Raw genomic sequence first — 20722 nt, 5'->3', positions numbered from 1 at the left:
ACAGCGCTAAGAGATAATCAGCTCAGAGAAGACACTAAATGGCGATCAAATCCTGCAGATAGGATCAATGCGGTAACTTCTGCAGGTTCTTACACCCCTACACACCAAGAGCATGACAAACAATGAGTCTGTGCTGAACCCCAGAAATCAGGGGCTAGATATAGGGCTCACACACCTGACCCTCATCAGGGACAATTAACTCAGAGCCAATGCCTGTGAGGTGCCATCACCTCGCCAAAGCACTCACACACCTGCCCCTCATCAGGGACAATTAACCCACAGAAATCACAGTGAGAGGTGCCACCACCTCACAAATACTTGCACTTATGAATTTGTTTAATTTTAAATGATACCTAACCACCATTTAGGACAGTGGTGTCAAACTCGTGCCATGGAGGGCCGTGTGTATGCAGGTTTTCATTCCAACCAATTAATGCTGCCTTAATTGAGTCCAATTACTCATTCAGCCATATGCGTTTAACTGCATTGTAGCACAGAATATAAGAAAATTTTTATTTAGACAATGCGGGTCACCATAGACGTCGGGTCACCATTGTGCACAAACCTGCATCCCTAATTCAGCAAATAATTTAACTAATTATATAATCAAGATCTGAGGCTGGAATGAAAACCTGCATACACACGGCCCTCCATGGCACGAGTTTGACACCACTGATTTAGGACATAATGTTCTGTCATATTTTCTCTGTCTTTTATTGTTGAATTTGTGCTGAATAAATTCCATACATGTGTGTGCAATGTTCCAGACAGATAGTGATAAAACTCATCTGCTCCGACATGTTTTTAAACCAAGCAGGGGGCTTAAAACCAATTAAACTGAGCAGGGGGTGGTTGGTTTGGGATCATTGAAAAGAGAGTTTATTTAAGGTAATATTGTCATTTGATTGCAGCAGTTCTACCCATTGGGGAAAGCGGTAAGTGCATCCATCGCTGTAAATGATCTTCTATTGTTCTGGGAAGTGGACTGAATTTCAGATGGACAAGCTCTGACAGCTGTGAGGACATGTTTATATCAAGATATTTGATGTTTCCAGGAGGTAGGGAAATGGGTAGTGTCTGCCCTGCCAAATTACAGCTATATATGTTCAATGGTAAAATAATTGATTTTGACCAGTTAATAGAATAATTAGAGATTTTTGAAAAGGAGTTTATCAGTTTGATGGTTTTCCTGTTCAGAGTTTAATGGGTTTGTTCTCCAAATATAGTAATACATCATCTACATATGAACAACTTTCACGCTCTGTGTTGATGATTTTTATTCCTTGGATTTGATTATTTTGTCGTATTGCTGCAGCCAGAGGTTCAATGAATGTGGCAAACAGGGATGGAGAGAGTTGACATCCTCGCCTGGTACCTCTCAAGTGTGAAGCATGGTGATGTTAGTCAGTTAGTTGTGACTGTGGCCATTGGTGAGTTGTATAGTACCTTAATCCAGTTGATAATTTTTTTTAAGTAACCAAATTTTTACAATGTAGCAAATACAGATTTCCAATCTACCTTATTAAATGCTTTTCCTGCCGTTCTATGAAGCTAAGACTATCTCTGCTTTGCTATTGGTTGCATAATTTATTAGGTTAAATAATCTGCATGTGTTGTTATATGATTTTTTTTTTTAATGAAGCCAGTTTGGTTGGGGTGAATTATGAGTGGTGTGACAGTTTCAATACTGGTGACTAGTTTTACTGCCTGTGTTGATTAAAGATATTGGATGATAGCTATAAGGGTGGGATTATGTATTTTATTTTATATGTAGTTGGACTAAAACATTGGCAGTATTCATGTGTAGTGGAATTTTGGAATTGTGTTTGTATGAATCTTTCTGATAAGGAGGAATGACATAGTTAGCAATTGGTTAAGTGCTTTATGGAATTATTTTGATGGTAAGGGTCTATCTAATGTGTCATCAAGATGTTTGGTTCGTTTTGGAAAATCCAAACTGTTGAGAAATTAATATCTATTGGCTGTGGTTTGTTGTCTGAATAATACAGAAAAACCAGAGTGGCAGTGCAGTAGAATGGGTAAGGGACTGGGCTTGCAACCTAAAGGTTGCCGGTTTGATTCCTGGCTAGGACACTGCTGTATCCCAAGGTACTTAGCCTGCATTGCTTCAGTATATATTTAATTTAAGACCTTGGTGCTTGCATACCAGGCAGCTAAGGGGTCAGCACCAGGGTACATCCAGAGGATCGTCAGACCCTACACACCAGCCAGACCTCTCCGTTCTGCCACCTCTGGACGCTTGGTACCTCCCCCTCTTCGCATCTGTACTTCCCGCTCCCGTCTGCTGTCTGTCCTGGCCCCTCGCTGGTGGAATGACCTCCCCGTGGCGGTCAGAACAGCAGAGAATCTTACCACCTTCAAACGCAGACTGAAGACTCATCTCTTCAGGCTGCACCTCTCCCCACCCCTCCCTAGCCTATAGTTTAGCTCACTGTACCTAGTTAGGATAATATGATTACGTTAGTGTATTTGGCAGGATTGTTGTTTTTGTCTGATTAGGCAAATGTGATTCCAGTGCTAGTTTGTACTTGGTAGGATTCTTGTTTGCTGAACAGCTTACTCTACAGGGTTGGAGTCCTGATCGATGTGGTCACTTCTGGCACTACGATCCTTACTTCACTCTAGTGTTTCTTTTGCACCTCTACATCGTGAACCAATGCACTTGTTGTACGTCGCTCTGGATAAGAGCGTCTGCTAAATGCCTGTAATGTAATGTAATGTAATATATCCTGGTGTATACATGGATGCAATGTAAATGCTATATGAAAATGTTGTGTAAGTCGCTTTGGTTACGAGCATCTGCTAAATGCATGTAATGTAACTGTCCTGCCACAACATTTCTATTGGATTCAAGTCAGGACTTTTATTAGGCCACACCAAAACTTTTTGTTTCTTTTCAGGTATTCTGGATTTTCTTTTGTGTTTTGGATCATTGTCTAGCTGACCATGACATCCGAGAAGTTCCACTTTTGAATCCTCTGTCCATAGAACACTATCCAAAAACCTTGCAGATCAGCCAGGTGCTTTTTTTTTTTTGCTTGTTTTTTGAAAATACTGCACTGACATTGATGTTTATCTTGGTTAGCAGTGGTTTCTACCTTGAGAGCAACTACTTTTTTGCCATGGGTTAATAATATTGGAAAAGGAGGTATAGGCAGCCATATTGAGGAGGAAATAGGTAATGCACCCCTGAGAGGTTTATAAAGCATGTGACAGAGATGGTACTTCCTGTAAACATATAGTTTGATTTATCCAGCTAAAAACAACACTCCTTCTAAATAACATATTTAACATTGGGCTGAAAATACATTTTAAAAGTCATTTTAAGGAAGTATAATGCAGTTTTTAATGTTTTTAAACTTAAACCTACAGAAGCATAACCCTGTCACCTTGTTTTCTTAATTTGAAACTTTATTCATCGCAAACTTTGAGATACTTTGTAGCACAGGCCTAAAGACAGTATGTGGCTGTATCCCAGTTCCCCCATGGTCAAAAATGTGCGAAACCCAGAGGTGGCTTGAAGTGAAGTTATGGCTGATGGAGAAACATTTTTGTCACTGGTGGAAAAAATACTGGTGACTGTGCGTCAACTTGGAAATCAGACACCAGAAGAACACTCACCAATGTCAAAATATAATTAATAAAACTGAAATGTTATGGGAGCCTAATGAATATTTTGATTGACAGATATGGGACGTAAATGAAATAGTTTTTACAGCACAATTAGTCATGTTGATTGACTGCCAAGCAGCAAAAATAGGAAGGCTTTAGATGTAATCCTGGCAGGTACATGGCACACACAGAATTAGATGTCAGAAAGAACATTCTATCAAATAGGCTACTGCCCTGATGTAATATCATTATGCAGGGCTGTACCTCTCACTTCAGAATGAAATTAGTTATTTTTGCTACTTTAGGCATTTTTGTTTGAAATCAAAACATGAATATGAGATAAAAGGATCATGAGCTCTTACTTCCTTTCCCCAGCCTTTTGGATGTCCATCACCCTGGTGAAGGTTTATTTTGGTCGCATTGCTCCATAAAACTCCATTACCACACTTTTGGAGGGCACTATTTTTAGTTGAAGGGAACTGAACGGCAACTCATAAAATAAAATTGTTGAAGGGTACTTATCTCCTGTATCACATAAGGTTCAGTGGAAAGAAGCAAATGGATTACACAAATTGTGTTTAATCACGCACCATTATGACAATCATGGTAAATATTGAGTCACTGCTGGTACTCCAGTGCCATGTTTATTGATGATTTATTATGGTGTCCATTGACAATTACTGAGCATATAATAATCTATTGTTGTTTATCTGGTGAAGTGTGCGTGAATTGTTGTTGGCAAGCCCATATATGTTGTAACAGAAATGCCCATCACAAATGTTGCCATATAAGGGCATAACTAAATGTTTCCCGTCGTTGCTGCAGTGATGTGCCATTGTTGCATTAGACTGGCCATATGGACACCCACTGTCCACCTGGTGCAACAGAGCAATACATGCTAACTACTACTAACTAAAATACATGCTACCTACTACTAACTGCTGCTAACTACTATACACACTAACTACTGCTAACTATGATACATGCTAACTATGTACTAACTTCTTGCAAAAATAGGTGTGGTCTTTCCTTAACAGGGGATGTCGTACTGATGGGACTAACACATATGATTGTCAAGGCATTCCACATCTGGAGAAACAAAATAAATAAATAATTGTGGTAAATAAATATATACCAAAAAAAAAAACAAAACAATTGCAGACCTGTGACAGAAAATATGAGATTTGTCTTTCACAAGAGACAAGAGTATTTCATATTCCATGAAAGGGGTGCATATTTTAGTAGTGCATTTGTGAATTATTGTTGTAGTGCCTGCAAATATTTGTCATTTCAAATTGCCTTTATTTTAAGTTTTTAATGCGGTTGAATTTCAGTTGATATCTGTTTCAGACACGCTGAACCTGAGATCGATCAGAAATGATCCCACACGTCTGCTTCATATTCCCTCTTTTAAAAAGCCTCAGGTTGCTATAAATTTACATTCCTGTAAAGCAAACAAATTCAGTACATCTCTTCATGACTTTACTTCCTTCCTGTAAATAATTAATCACCCAGACTTTGCAGCTTGTTTGTCAGTGGAAAGAAAACCAACAAATATAAATAGTTGTTGAGATGTTTGTACAGACAGGCTGAGGAACTTCCTCCTGTCACTAGCATGGCCTTGGAGAACCTTGGGTTGGGTCTGATGTGTTTAGCTGGACCAGACGAAAATATCAAATCCCAGAATGTTATTTGCATCAATATGTTATATTTTAACAATTATATAATAATAATAATAATAATAATAATATGTTGGGGTTGTGAGGATGTTAAATTATCTAAACAAAAGGATGGTGCTCACTGTTAATAAGTCCAACACATGAATTTTTTATGAATCAATAAATCAAATATGTAAACACCAATAAACAGAATAAAACAGCCTCTGAGTGCAATGTGCATGTTTTGCGAAGTTAATGGAATTAATTAGTCCCCATTGGGTCCTAAATACTGAATATGCTCCTCAAGCATCCCCCAAGAGACCGTTTCAGCTTTGCCAAGAGACAAACGATACTAGTGTGTTAGCAGTCAGAAGAGAGTTACATGATGTATTTATTTATTTTTAAAATAGAAGGAAAATTAGGTCCACATGCACTTAATTATTCAAAAACATCATTTTAAAAATGAATGCCAATATTCATAGAGCCAACATTTCAAACATTCATCTTAGTGATGCGAACAGATAAATTAATGGGACATGAACTGATCCTGAAGTCTAGTCTGTTTCTCTCACTACTGAAGGCAGTGATCGTTGACCTCATATATTAACACAGCTCTTCCTTAGATAAGGAACTGGCACTTTACAGATTGCTCTCTCTGAATATTTCACATATTGCTAATTAATTTATCAGACTTAACAGTGCCTTGCAGTTCTGGTTCTGGAATAGGCTATTGGGAAATCTTCCTTCAGGCAGAAACAAGCTGTTCCAAGGACACCCTGTACCTCAGAGGATTTGGTGACTTGTGTCTCTTGACTCGGGGTCAGGTTGTGGATTTCTGCAAACGGTGACTCAACTTGAACTGAATGGTTTGAGACTTGACCTGAAAAAGAGCATAAAACCTTGAACACCTCTCTGAAAATTGCACTTGGCAGGTCAGAATCTGCTGCTCGCCCTGCTTACCTCCCTGCAGAATGGCCAGCTCCGTTTCTTTTAGACTGCGTTTGCTGTCTGCTTTGGACACGGTGTTGTAATGACAATGACAATGTTGTGAGTCAAAGTTAAGGTCAAATTATGATTGTATACAGGCCTTTTTTTTTTCCAAGAGTAGAGAAGATGCTTGGTGCTTTAAGTAGCAGGCAGAAAATAGAGGCACTTGGCCTGTACAGTGCTTGCTCAAGCTATGCATGAAGTGCCTTCATCTGACTCTTGTCTCTGCAAACTACACTTGTGGACTGCTGTGTGAAATAAGCAGCAGCTTCTCACCACCGCGAGTGCTGGTGGAGAGTGTTTGCTTGCCTGTGATTTCACAAATTGATATCAGAAGTAGCAGCAATGAGCGTGGCTGCTGAATATGCCTGGGCCTTCACATTTAGGAGAAAAGGCCTGCCGGGACATCTATTAAATGAGCATTCTCTCAGATTTAGGCTGCACAGTAGCATGTGACAAAGAACTGAGTAAAACTCCTAGCAGGAAAAACAATTTCCGTGACTAAACTAAAGCAGTCAGTGCCTCGTCTTTCCATGGGCTGAAAGCTCCATTAGTTTTAGTCAGAGGGAAAACAAGTCTTCAGTTAGAACGACGTCAGAAAGGAATTCAAATGCAAACAAAGCAGCTGAAATGAATTAGGAGACAAACTGAAATGCCACAAGAACCTGATTAAAAATCATTTTCAAAAGCAGCAGTGGTGGTGGGGGGTTTTACAGTGAGGTAATAGATTCCAAGTTATGAGACCTGCCACTGCCAAACTGCATATCACACCATATAAAACTGCCTAACTAACTGCATATTAGCCCACATAAAACTGCCTAATGAACTGCATATTGCACCACATAAAACTGCCTAATGAACTGCACATTGCACCACATAAAATTGCCTAACTAACTCCATATTACACCACATAGATCTGCCCGGCGGTTTGCACAAGATACATAATTTTTCAAACAAATAACTTTTAAAGAAAAAACATATTTACATTGGCTTATAGTGCCCTTTAATGCAGTGACAACATATGGAAACCCTTAAAGGACCATCCTAAGGTGATTAAGTCAGTTTATGCTGACTAATGTGGATCTGTTGAATAATAATAGTAGTAGTAATAATAATAATAATAATAATAATAATAATAATAATAATAATAACAACAATAATAATAATAATAGCTTGTCAGGAACCCTCATACATGTTACTTGTTTTTTTCACAGAGTAATTGTTTATTCCAGAATTTGTTTCACTGGGGAATTATGCATTTTTTGGAATACTTTTGATAGTTTGAGACAGTTCCCTAAACATAAATAGACTAATATTAATACAATTTTTTAAATAAAAAATTAAAAAGTTATTTTAATTGTGCATGAAATAGACAGGAATAAATAAATAAATAAGTAAAGGTCAGCAGTGTCTCTGTCAGAGTCCGAGACTGCCAGAGGAGCATTGTCCGTAGCCAGAGCTTGCAGCCAGTCTTGACTGTGATTGCCTCGTGCCTCCAGCTGTGGAGCATTATGCTCCTTTTAATCCGGGCAAATACAACATAATGAAGTAGCAGAGGAGATTGCAAAAGGCAGTCAACCTAATTACCAAGATGCGTCTCCTTTGCAGGAGATCAATACAGACCTGTAGAGCTCTTCTTTAGCCCGCAATAATTGTGATTTATAGATTAATCGCCGAGATTTTTAAGGCCAATTAAGTTACCTACCATTGGTCCTTTCTGGAATCTGGTTCAGAGGCTGAAAACAAATCTGCAATATGCAAAATACTTAGCTCTAGAATTTATTTATCTTTAAATCCCATGTTTGATCTCACAAACAAAATCCTCAGGAGAAAGCACTGAAAGTTGCTTGTTCAGTTTCTTTAAAGGTGGCAGCTAGGTACCGGCTCAGAAGGAATGCTGTAGGATAATCCATGGCCGTGCAGCTTCAAACTGACCTGGCCGCCAGGATCTCTCCTTGCTTTTTGTTGTACACTGACACAGCACTGGTGAAATCCAGGTGGGTAATTCTAAGAAAAGTATTTTATGACATAGCAACAATACGACCCTTACTACCAAAAGATGTCATAATTCACAGTTCTGTGAAGAACCTGGCATAGAGTACAATGTCTCATTCACAGTCTTATAAAGCTGGCTCATTAAAGTAATCAAGTAACGCTCATTGTAAAAACAAGGGAATCTACTCATATAAAATATAAATAAATCACATTTTAATGCATTTGACAAGCTGTTGAGCTGACAGAACATCAAGGTACTCTGGGTCACAGACCTTGGGCTATTCAACTGTGTAGGATCTATATCAAAATTTCAAGGTCAGTTGGCTTATTAATCAAACATCAATGTTTAGCTTCCTTAATTAAGTTTATGTTATAGGCAAGATTTACTTATATATATATTAAAAAAAAAAAAAAAAAAAAAAAAAAAAAAAAACCCTTTTTCCTGTCACTTGTTACATGTTGCCCCATCCCTGCACTTCTTGGTAAATTGTATTTGTCCTAATACTCTAGCTTATTCTTCTGCCTAGTTTGGCTTTGCAGATGTTAGACCAGGATGGTGTTCTTTGTTCTCGGCTAGAAATAGCTTTACAAAATAAGTAATTGTACCTTACTGAACCCGTGTTCAGCAGTTGTCTACGATCATGAAAATGCACTTTTGTACGTCGCTTTGGATAAAAGCGTCTGCTAAATGAATGTAATGTAATGTAATGTAATGTACTGGTTGGCCTGCCCGATATTAAACTTAAAATCATGGCTTTCCAAGCTAATAATACACCAAAATGTACGATTTACAGACTACAGATTTGAGGCAACAATCAAGATTTGAGATAATTTAAAACAGCGTATGCCATCGTTGAAGATATACCCGTGATCTAGAATGTGCTTGCAGTGGATCCGACCTGTTAAAATGTTTACCCACAGTCAAATGATTAAATACAATTGATTTTATAGCTTCTGCATATAATCGCAATGACTATGGCTATGGACTTCAATTAGCAGGACTCACAAAGTGGAAATACACTCATCTTTGTGGTTTCAGTCACACTATGAACAAAGTATATCTCATAAAGGCTTTATATAGCATAGATAATAAATTTATAAACATGAAATGATGGCTTCATAAATCACACACTAGCAAATGTCATGCTTCATAAATGGTGACATAACCTCTTATGCAACATTATGCCAAATGTGTCATAACCAACAATATCACCTGGCTAATGGCTAAGCATTATAAAAGGTATCATAAAACATGGTTACAGTGTGTATGATGCTAGGCTAACTGTGACAAACAAAACTTATGGTGCCACTTGATGTCATGAAACAACCCAAGTCAACCTGAAGGAAATTAGTCCCCTTGACTCCTATGACAAGGGCAGTAAATATATCTAATATTAAAAGTGTACCTCACATCTGTGTCACAATAGGTAATAGTATTCAGTGATAAAAATGGTTTTAAATACTCTCACCTACTCTTGGCTCAAAAAGTGAGATGAACCTTTAGTCCTTCCAAGCTTAGTCCACTGGACTCTGAAGTGATGTCACTCATTCTTCACCATTTATGTTTTCATACAACATCTTATAACTTTCCACTCTAATACTGGAGCTATAACTTGTGTTGTACTTTCGTTAGGGAAACACTGCGCACTCATTTTAGTAGCATATTGCTGTACTGTGCAGTGGCATGCATCCTATAAAGTCACATCCTTTTAAGTGTCATTGGCCTCATGCTAAGGTATTGCATTACAAATGCTGTTCAAAACATTCTCACAGCAAAAATAACTACAGTTGAAACAAAATTATGATTAAAATGGCATTCAACTGAGGAGGCACAAGTTATTTATTTTATCATATTAAAAAACGAGTGCAAAATTGTGGCCATGATAGATGTGCATTCATATAAACAGAACAGCATGAACTTTGGTTTATTGTTTGCTGAATTGCTTCGGCTGTTACGATCCTCCAGCATTCTAAATGCAGGGTAGTTGATTAAATACCAGTGCTAGGGAGGATGTAAATGAACCTCCAAATGCAATGTGCTTGTTATGAATGAACCGAGACGATTTTTCATTTATAATGACCAAAGCCAACATTTGTCTCTGTCCCATATCTGTTATAGCACAGCAATGCACGTTTGATCCTTTATTCATGAACATACGAGCTTAATTAAAAACCCAGTGTGATATTGCATATATTGAAGCATAAAAGACAATGAAAATGGTACAGACAGTAATGAATATGTTTTGCATTCTGTTTGATTTTCTTATTATTTATTTATTTATTTAATTATTATCGCTTATTTCACATTCAGCGTTTCTGGCATCTTCCTTCAGACTTAAAATGAATGTTATGTTAGACATAAAAGGTTGTGTTGTTTCTGAGGCCAAATTCACAGTACCAGATGCTTCCAATGTTAGTAACCACAAAAAAATGGTGGTGTGGGGGGGGGGGGGGGGATAAAATAACAGTGCAGCCGATACAAGACTTCATAATGCTTGTACGAGCCCATGGTACTAAAGAAAAAAACTCATCTGTGAACTTTCCATTGTGATACTGCCTCAATACGAGACTCCCTGGAGCAATCTGCCGTTGTGTTAACAGAGCAGGGTGGGCCCAGCAGGTTGCCAGGTGCTAACAATGCACCGATCAATATCCCAACGGCTTTCTCCAGGTTTGACTGTGAGTCTGGGGTTCTTTTTTTTTCCTTTGGAAAACCTGTGGCCTTTCTGATGTACAGTATTTGGTGTGTGTGTGTGTCTGTCTGTGTGTGTGATCATGGGCCTTTACTTTGGGCCTCTACACTTTGTTCTTGTGAACACTCTGATACAAGTGAATCTTGGTCGCATTTGTCCACAAGACCGTTTTACAGAACTCTCCTGGCTCTTTTAGGCACTTCTTAGCAAACTAACCTGGCCATCCTGTTTTTGCAGCTAAATAGTGGTTTGGAGCTTACATTTTAGCCTCTGTATTTTTGTTCATGAAGTCTTCTTCATATAGCAGTCACTGACACAACTATGTCTGCCTCCTGAAAACTGTTTCTGATTTGTCAGACAGGTGTTTCTGGATTTTTTCCTCATTACAATTCTTAATTTTATTGTCATCAACTGCTGAGGTCTTCATTAGCCTACGAGGCTGTTCACGATTACTGAGATCACCAGTGCTGTCTTTCTTCTTCCAAACAGTTGATTTTGGTAAGCCTAAGGTTTGGCCTTTGTCTCTGACAGTTTTCTTCTTATTTCTTAGCCTAATGGCTTCCTCGAATTTCATTAGCAGAATTCCAGTCCTCTTGTTGACAGACAGATACCAAAGGCAATCAAAAGTGTAGAATGAAGCCTAGAAAATGTTTTAAATGCATTTCAAAATGCGGTTTTAGCACCTTACTCATTTATTTATTTATACATTTTATTACTTCTAGTATTGGCCCCTGTGAGACTGGACAACTTGAACACTGGACATTTTATTGGATATTTTATGCTGACGCTGGTACTTGTGCTTATATTTATTGTAACTCAATTGCTGTTGACTGTTCTTTACACTGAGTGTGCCATCCTCTTTTCTTATATACATATTATTCTAGGCATATTGTATATTTTTCGTTTGGACTGTTTTGGACTGGGAGGAACAACATTTAGTTTTTATGTATGCAAGTACACAAAAATGACAAATAAAGGAATCTTGAATCTTGAAGACTAGAAACTGAAAATTCTTATACCTGCACTAAGGAAGCAAGTGAACACACCTGACAAATCAGAAACATATGTGGAGCCATTTGGCCCAAACATTTGCCCTGAAATGGAGCAACTATGCATAAACAGTGCAGTAATTTCTACATTACTTATGTCCCAAAACCCAGCCTGAGTTCTAGTAACCGGGGACTACAATATACAGTAACACAACAAATGCCACAAACCAAACAAGGAGTCAAAATTTACATACAATAACAAAAATATTACCAGAGATTATTATTAAGATTGCAAACATTAATACAAAACAGAACACATTGCTATGTATAGGTTAACAGGATGGTTCAGCAAGAAAACAGACTAGAGCTATGTTATTCAGCTGAAAGAAAGCAGAGTTCTAAAACCTGACTACCAGAGCAAAGAAGGAGTGAGTATCCCAGCAAATTGTCCTCCTACTCTGGCCTAACCATCTAAAAATGTGTTAAAACAAGAAAGAAAAGAAACTGCCTGACCTCCTGCAACCTACAACAGAAACGTACCAACACAAAATGTAAACAGAAAACAAAACATGGTAGCTGTGAATTGTAAAACACAAGGAAGCAAAGAAAGTAGTCTTAAAAAAGAAAGGAATCTCTAAAAAGCTGTCTCCAACTGAGGTGGCTTCAGGCTTTATCCACTGGGCTGTCAGGTGGACACAGGTGTGCATAGTCAGGCAGACTCAGAATCATAATATGCAGATGCCACGAAGCAAGGGAACAGAACAGGAACCAAAAATGTATAAAAATACAGTTAAAAAAAGCTCTGAATGTGCACTTTAACCAGAAAAATGATCTTTATCCCAAACATTATGGAGCTCAATATGCATGTATGTGTGTGTATGTGTGTGTATATATATATATATATCCTATCTGGAGTGAAGTGTGATCTATGGGCAAATTGATCTAATGAACTAAGTTCTTGGAGGAGGAGAATACATTATCCCATATTTGCAATCCCATTCGAACACATAATATTTTAGTTCATTCTCCCAGATTCCTGTTACAGGGAGGAATTTAATGCTGGATGCAGATAGCTTATTATAAATAAGAGATCCCAGTTAATTTGTTCTTGAAAGAATTATGATTAGTGTTTCAATGCCCAACTTAATATTCCATGGGACTCAATCTTCAAGTCTTCAGAGCTGTTCATAAATTCACATAAAGCAACCAAGAAAAATCAGGAAGGGAATATGTGTCCTTTAGGTCTTTGAAAGAACAAAACCCCTTTCTGATCATAAAGATCACTCAACACATCGATACCACGATTGGCCTGTTGCAGGCAAACACAAGGCACTGATCCAGATTATAAATTACAGTGTTCCAGAGTGGTGATAAAATATGAAACAGGAAATATTAAAAAGTTTGTCAAGCTGTTGCCAGAAGGATAAATTGTTGGAAATTATGGGTTCCGTGCGGCAAAAAAATTTTCTTTTGGTCCCAAAAAAACCAGACTTGAATTACAATTTAGCGATATGATGCATTTTCATCATCTGAATAGGTACATCATAGAAGAAATTTAGCCATATTTTAACACACCTTAGCAGAGATGACCAGTGATAGTCATCTTTGAGTAGGGCATGCCCACCAGAATTTTTAGGGCATTGCAAGGTAGCCAGGCGTATTCTGGGGAGATTGCCCTCCCACAGGAGATCAAAATCTTTGAAAACAATTAATGAAATAGAGAGAGTGAGCACTGAAAAAAAAAATTACCCATGGTAAGATATATATCTTGATATTAGTATCTTGCCAATTAGACTCATATGCAAGGGACCTCAGTTGATTCAGGGATTCATGATTAAAGTAAAAGAAGAATTAAGATTATTTATTAACAGAAGAAAGAGTAGGTTTGATATGGATGTCTAAATGAAAAAATCCTTGGGGGTAAATGAATGAAGGCAGAAGGTCAGCTTCTTTTCTGAAAGAGTTCAAGGGCACGAAGAAAGACTTGTACCAATTAATTCCGTAGCCATAGAAAGCCAAAATCATTAATTGGGTCAAAGATCTCAGGTAGAGTATTTCAAATAGAGAGATAAATAGTAGAGTGCTATCTGCTTAGAGAGAAATATAATGAGGCCTACCTTTGACAGTTATAGGGGTAATAAATTGATGTTGCCTAATTGCTTGGACAGGCAGTTTCAGTGAGAGAGTGAAAAGCCCCAGAGACAAAGGACAGCCTTGCCAGATAGACCTGGACAGCACAAATTCCACGCCTGGGCGGCTTGTTTCAACATGTGCAGTGGGAGCAGTGTGGCGTGTGCAAGCCATGCTGATGCAATCTGGACCAAAGCCAAATCGCTCAGGAACTGCCCACGGAAAGCCTCCCTCCACATGATCAGAAGCCGTCTGGGCACCCAGAGAGAAGACTGAGTCTGTGCTGGAGCACCATCGATGACGTGGAGGAGGCGACAAAGGTTATCTGAGACTGGCCACACTTTAATAAAACCAGACTGATCAGGCTGAGGAAGGAGAGAGTATTGTTCCCACCTTCTTGAAAAGGACCATAGCAAACCATTTGAAATCTGAATTCAAAATTGTAATGTAATAAGTAATGAAATTAAAGCTGTTTTTTATCCCTAAGGTAGGTGCCAGTCATTAACGAGTGATTAATAGAACTCAAAATAATTGGGCCAACAATATTCCAGAACACTAACAAGATCACCGGTCGAAAGCCATCGAGACCAAGAGATTTAGATTTTGGCATAGAATCAAGAGCATGCTTTAGTTCCTCAGCTGCTTGCTAATTAAGCAAAGGGAGAAGCCAAGCATTGAGAAAATAAGTAATATTATTCATGTCATTAGAGACCTCTGATGTATTTAATTTTGAATAGAAAGTAGGTTGATCTGAGATGAGGAGGTACCGCGGCTTAACCAATTTCATTTAGGATGACATTAACAAAGGCAGGTTGTTCTGTTTGTTCTAGCCTCCATGAGAAAAGTTCACTTAGTCTCTCCACATAGACTGATGCATAGATCGATTGGCAAGCTTTGAGTTTGATGAAATCAGCCTTTACCAAAGCAGTGGAAAGATGGACGTGTGAAGAAAGGAAGGAACAGTCCATGATTTAAAGCATATCACCTCATCAGTGAAATAGGGAGGACTTTGGCATGCATGGCTGCTTTTTGAACAGGCTCACTCGTCTTTATTGATGATGTAATGGTGGATGGCAGCTGTAGGATGAATTAGTACATGTCCTGACAGATTTTGTCTGGCTATGTACAAACAAATTTCTGCAACCACGCCAGCTGACGCTTCATCCTGCAGCAAAACGATGACCCCAAACGCACCGCCTATGCAACAACAGCATTTATAAATGTGGAAAAAGTGGGAAGTTTTGAACTAAGTCAGTCACCCGATTTAAATTCAATAGAGCATGCATTTCACTTGCTGAAGAGGAGACTGAAGACAGAAACCCCCCGAAACAAAGATCAACTGAAAGCAGCTGCACTTCTAAGCCTGGAAAGGCATTTCCAAAGATGCCAAAACGTCTGGCGATGTCAGTGAATTGTAGTCTTGATACAGTTACTGAATTTAAGGGCTGTGCAACCAAATATTAGACTTCATTGCTTTTATTTAAGTTCATCTGTTCACTTCGTTTTGCACTGCTGAGAATGTGGTGCTCAACACAAAAACAGCTGTTTCTATAAAATGGTAAAACACATACATGTGTAAATACCAAGAAATCAAAGCTGGTTGTCTGTAATTTTGTCTCACAGTCGTCTTTTTATCTCAAATCCGAGTGCCTTAAGTATATAGTAAAATTAACAAATTTTACATCCTCACTTAACATACTTTTGGAAGGCGCTGTATGAGTCCAACCTGGGCAGCCCCCCGACCTCAGTAAAGAACTCTTGTTTTAACCGTGAGGGGGCTGCCAACTGCCAGTGAGTGAAGGCTTCTAACAGCGAAGCCTGCTGCTGTCGATAATACCAGAGTGTTCAGCAGCCATGATCTGTGAGTTAATTCAGTTCCAACTTTCAGATATAATTCACCACCATTTACTGACTCTTCCAGTCCAATCACAAGCTGCAGTTTGCTTAAAATACTAATATTGGATGTTGCCACTCGCAGGTCTTGATACAATAATTTTGGCTGTTTTCACAGATATGTTTAGCAGGACATGCACCTCTTCTCTCTAGACTTTTTTTTCCCTAAATAGTCTCTAGATTTAGATGCCAGCATTGCATCAGAATATTTTTCTATCTCACCTCTAACTCTGGGGCATATTTCATGAAAAATGTGACATGTAAACAATATCTGTGAGATCGATGCAACCATTTTGAATCTCTCTTTAGAACATTTTACAAATAAAAATACATTTAATTTTATGAATGGAACTCTTTGCGAAGCTAATGCTTGGAACTGATTTTCCCAACGATTGAAATAGCAAGTTCTATATGCCCTGAATACACATGCTGGTTAATCAATGCGTTTCTAGTATCTATCTATACAACTTACAGCTGTTTGTATTAAACATCTCATGGTGTGCATGCTTGTGAATTGCACACATTTAACCCTTCACTATTGCTGTGGTTGAATTTATATGCACACACAGTTTATATTGTTTAATTCTACATTCCAGTTTGGTGCATCGCAGGAGGGCTGCTGGACTGTGGTGTGAGATGGTGTCAGCAAACAGCATATTCCACACATTCCTTCACACACATGCGAAGGAGAGACTGAAGTTTCTGAAGACTGTTAATTACTAATTTTACTAATGTGTCACACCTGATTACTCATTTTAGCGTATTAATTTCATTGCAGTCATTTGTTGCGGTCCTTGTCATCAGAGTGATCCACTCTGAGAAGGGCCACTGGATTACATGCAGCATGGAGAGAATTCACAATACAATACATCAGTCCGGTGCTTTCTCTGAAACAATCAGAAAGCTCTCTGATGTATATATATATATATATATATACTCTGTGTTTTACATCTAAGCAATACACTCAGCATATTCTAAATTGTTCCAGCCATGTACATGTTCTTATAGTTCCTGCGGAATCAGCTCTTAAGTAAATCATCTTTATCTCAAGGCTGGGCAAAACAACTTTACCTAACTGCTGATGAACAAACGGACACACACACATACAGCCGTCATTCTCCAACCCTCCAACACACACCCATATTCTTTTCCATCGCTCTTTCAAGGCCCTTTGTGCTCAGGCTGTTTCCTTTTGAATGGTAATGTAGAGCGGAGAAAGGAGACTGCAGATGCAGATTAATATGTAAAAAATGGACTAGGCATCACCAATCATTGACAGTAACCAATCAGTGCAGTATCAACACTATATTGGCCAACCAGAGTAATATAGTTTCAATATTATCAGTTCACAGGCTTTGTATGGAGAATAATGCTGAGAAGAATGCTAAACACCTGTACAGTCGCTGTGTTCAGAGCGCTTGTATTTAAATGGCCTTGGAAGTGTGCTTAGTGTACATAGTGATTTCTCTGCAGCTGTCCTCCAACAGCCAGTCATGCCTTCTCTCTGGAGAAATCGATTGGTCAGAAGTCACTGCCGTCCCCCCCGCGTCGTTTCCAGTGGCAACCACATGTGCTCCCGAACACGTAGGCAATTCTGTTCACCGACAATAGGTTCTGATTGGTCGACACAGGTCATTTTCTTGCTATAAGCAAAGCAATGCAAATGTCAATAACCATGATTATCCACATTTATGCCTGCAATTGAATATGTGGGGAAAATAGCAATTATGGAATAGTGAGGATAGATAATTGAAATATGTCCGTCTCAACAATCCTCACATGTAGGTACTAAGGAATGCAAGAGATGTTAATACAAATATATGCAGCCGAACAAGGGGTTAACAACTGTGCCGGTAATATACACATACTCCCACATGAGTCGCAACTAGTCAAGAGAATATACACATATACAACACCTCATGAGGTGATCACATGAAGGAGAAGTATTCTCATGATTAATCAGGCTAATAAAATTAACCATGATTACGAATTTCAATAGTAAATATAACCAACGTATGTTACTGGAGGTGATAGGCCCAAATATGTATCCAAATAATAATAAGACTGACAACAAGGTTTAATAAAATAGAATTTATTAAACAAACAAACCCATTTAAACTAAAATCCTAATAGAAAGGGTTTTCAATCCTTTCAGAGAGTCATTCCTGGAAACTGCATGGGGTCACAGTTGCAAGAGTTGAGAGAGAGAGAGAGAGAGAGAGAGAGAGAGAGACAGACAGAGAGAGAGAGCATCACTCCACACGTTCCTCTGCAGGTCTTTGCTCTCTCTTTCTATGGTGGGGTTTAGGCCTGGATGTCCTTACAGACCATGACTTGGCACACATCCTCTGGGCAGCCTAGTGGGCATACAAGAAACCACATTTGTACGCTAGGTACAGGAAGTGGCACACTGTACCCATTTGATCAACAGTCATTCCAACTGTGATCAAGTGAATGTTAAGTTAGTCTGTCCGGTTGGTTCGAGATGGAAGCACAGACCCTACAAATGCCTTCACATTCATTATGTGCTGTAATGAGTTTGGTCGTAATAATTATAAGAAGTACAAAAAAACAAAAAAGTTATCTGTGAAATTACTGCAGACTAACAGAGAGAAAAAAATGTTGATGAGCCTGACTTAAAAATAAATAATGAAATCGTTTTAAAAGAAGTGTTTACTGTAGGTATGAAACAAATTTTTATAAATGAACTTTAGCAATTACAGCATAAGGATAAACTAAAATTGGCAAGTAACTGATGGAGTCGTGTGTGCAATTACACATGACGCACAGGCTATAAATGCAGCGAAAGTGAAAGAACAAAACCCAGCATAGGTTCTCTCGATGTTCTGTCAATAATTCTCAAATAAATTATGAGTTTATTGTCAAGCATATCACACAATATAATCTCTTCTGCTCGCAGCAAGTGCTTGTGCTGCTTTCAAAATTAACTCACTATCTGAAACAAATGGATGAATGCAATTTGTGCAAGATACTCACCGGATCACGTATCTGTCTCCTCACTTATGCGACTCTGTACAAGCAACATGTTAGTGGAAAGCAAGTTTGCACTAACATTTAAGATGCAGAAGATTAAATCATACAAATGTTTATTTGTATTTTTATTTTATTTATTTTTGCTGGTTTTTCTTTTCACCGTAAAAACAGCAACGATTTTATACTCAGCGTGGAAGTTTAATACACAGTAAGTATATGATTTTTCTGATTGTACAACAGTGGGAAAAAAAATAAAGAAGAGAAAAACCACTGTCCTTTAGATGAACCAGGGCGTATGTGACTAAAGATGTGTGTACAAGTTTATTTATTTATTTATTTAGCGGAACGTCTCTGGTTTACCCACCTGTGCTCACTGCAAGTGCCCTTTTGAACTGCCTTGTTTTCTGCAGCCTCAGCTCAAGGGGATTTTTCTCATATGTGCAGAAGTACTACATGAAAGAGCTTGCATTAGCCTCTCTCCCCAGAGGTCCCTTGCGCTCCGGAGTGCAGAGAGCTCTCCATGCATGCAGTGAAGAAGCCTTACAGCTCTAAACACAGAGTCGTGATTTTCCACCACACCAGTTTAGATTAGTTTAGGGGAGGCGGTATAACTGCGTAATCAACTTTATCAATTAAATGCTGAGTAACAACAAAAGCCGGCAGACCCTGAGGCCCCCAAGGGCTGGGGATGCAGACCTCGCTGTAAAAAGGATTAAACTGGTAAATCGTGTTCCTTTCACTCGAGGACACTAGCAGCTCTGAGTGCTTTAGAGTGGAATAATGCGCGAATGCCTGAAGATGTAAGTGAATAAAAATAATACTAGGACAAAAACAGCCATTATGTTAAAGCCGTCTTAACCAAATGGGGTTTCTGCTCAGACTTGAAATTAGAACGTTTTTTTTTTGTGGTAAACTGTTTTGCAGTTTTGCTGCAGAAAAGAACACATTTTGTACCTAGTATACCACACCAGCTTCAGCAGGTTGTAAACACGCACGCACCTATATGAATTGAAGCTATTGGCGCAGGCAGGTTTAAACACTGAACTTTTTGTTTTTGATAAGTCGGCATATTAAGTTCACAGAGGAAACGAGACACTCCAACCACGCGAGTAGGCAAGCCCAGCTCAAACTGCTCTCATTATCAGCACAGTTCTTATTCATCCTCGTTCATTGCTTTTGGTGTCATAATATACATGAGGTTTCTATGTTTAAGAGCTATGATCCTTTACAGTATAAGTACTGCACTTAGGTGATACGGTAGAGGCTGTGTGGCCATTGTGTTCTGTATTCATACCTTCATAAATGCCTAGCAAGCTGTGACTCAGGTCTACATTAAATGATTCACCCAAGCATAAATTCTGAGGTGATACTGAAGTATAAAATGTTAATTTTGTCAGGGTATTTATGACATTTATAACATATAGCTATGCTGAACACGCATGTTATAAACATTGTTTATTTAAATTCCATACACAAAACGGTGCTGTCATGGCAACGCTGAAGCATCAGTGGTATCTCTGAGACAATAAACTGAAATTTTGCATTTCAGAGAAGGTCTAGATTTTTTTTTTTAAATATTAAATAAATTTGGCACTCAACCTTAGGACTGAGCATGTCCAATACCCACCGTAATTTGTATAGGCAAGCTATCTGCCACCGCCGCCGTGTTCATGCACAATCCCCACTGTCAATTTGGTTATCCTTCGAAACGCGTGGTGAAGCCAGCCTGCTTCCTCTGACACACAGGCTA

The 20722-nt window shown here is 38.6% G+C and overlaps 1 long non-coding RNA gene across 2 annotated transcripts; it reads left to right on the top strand.

Moving 5' to 3' along the window:
- Positions 1-681: 681 nt before the first annotated feature.
- LOC135236135 (uncharacterized) lies at positions 682-3036 on the top strand. 2 transcript variants are annotated; one of them, XR_010324517.1, is made up of 3 exons: positions 682-935; positions 1316-1430; positions 2922-3036. It is a non-coding gene; the product is annotated as an uncharacterized LOC135236135 (long non-coding RNA). The 2 variants fall into 2 exon arrangements; XR_010324516.1 differs by having other exon boundaries at positions 927-1058.
- Positions 3037-20722: the final 17686 nt, after the last annotated feature.

The sequence above is a fragment of the Anguilla rostrata genome, chromosome 12 (assembly GCF_018555375.3).
Source record: "Anguilla rostrata isolate EN2019 chromosome 12, ASM1855537v3, whole genome shotgun sequence".
Taxonomy (NCBI): domain Eukaryota; kingdom Metazoa; phylum Chordata; class Actinopteri; order Anguilliformes; family Anguillidae; genus Anguilla; species Anguilla rostrata.
The sequence above is the reverse complement of the archived record's forward strand: the minus strand, read 5'-3'. Positions and strand labels throughout refer to the sequence as shown.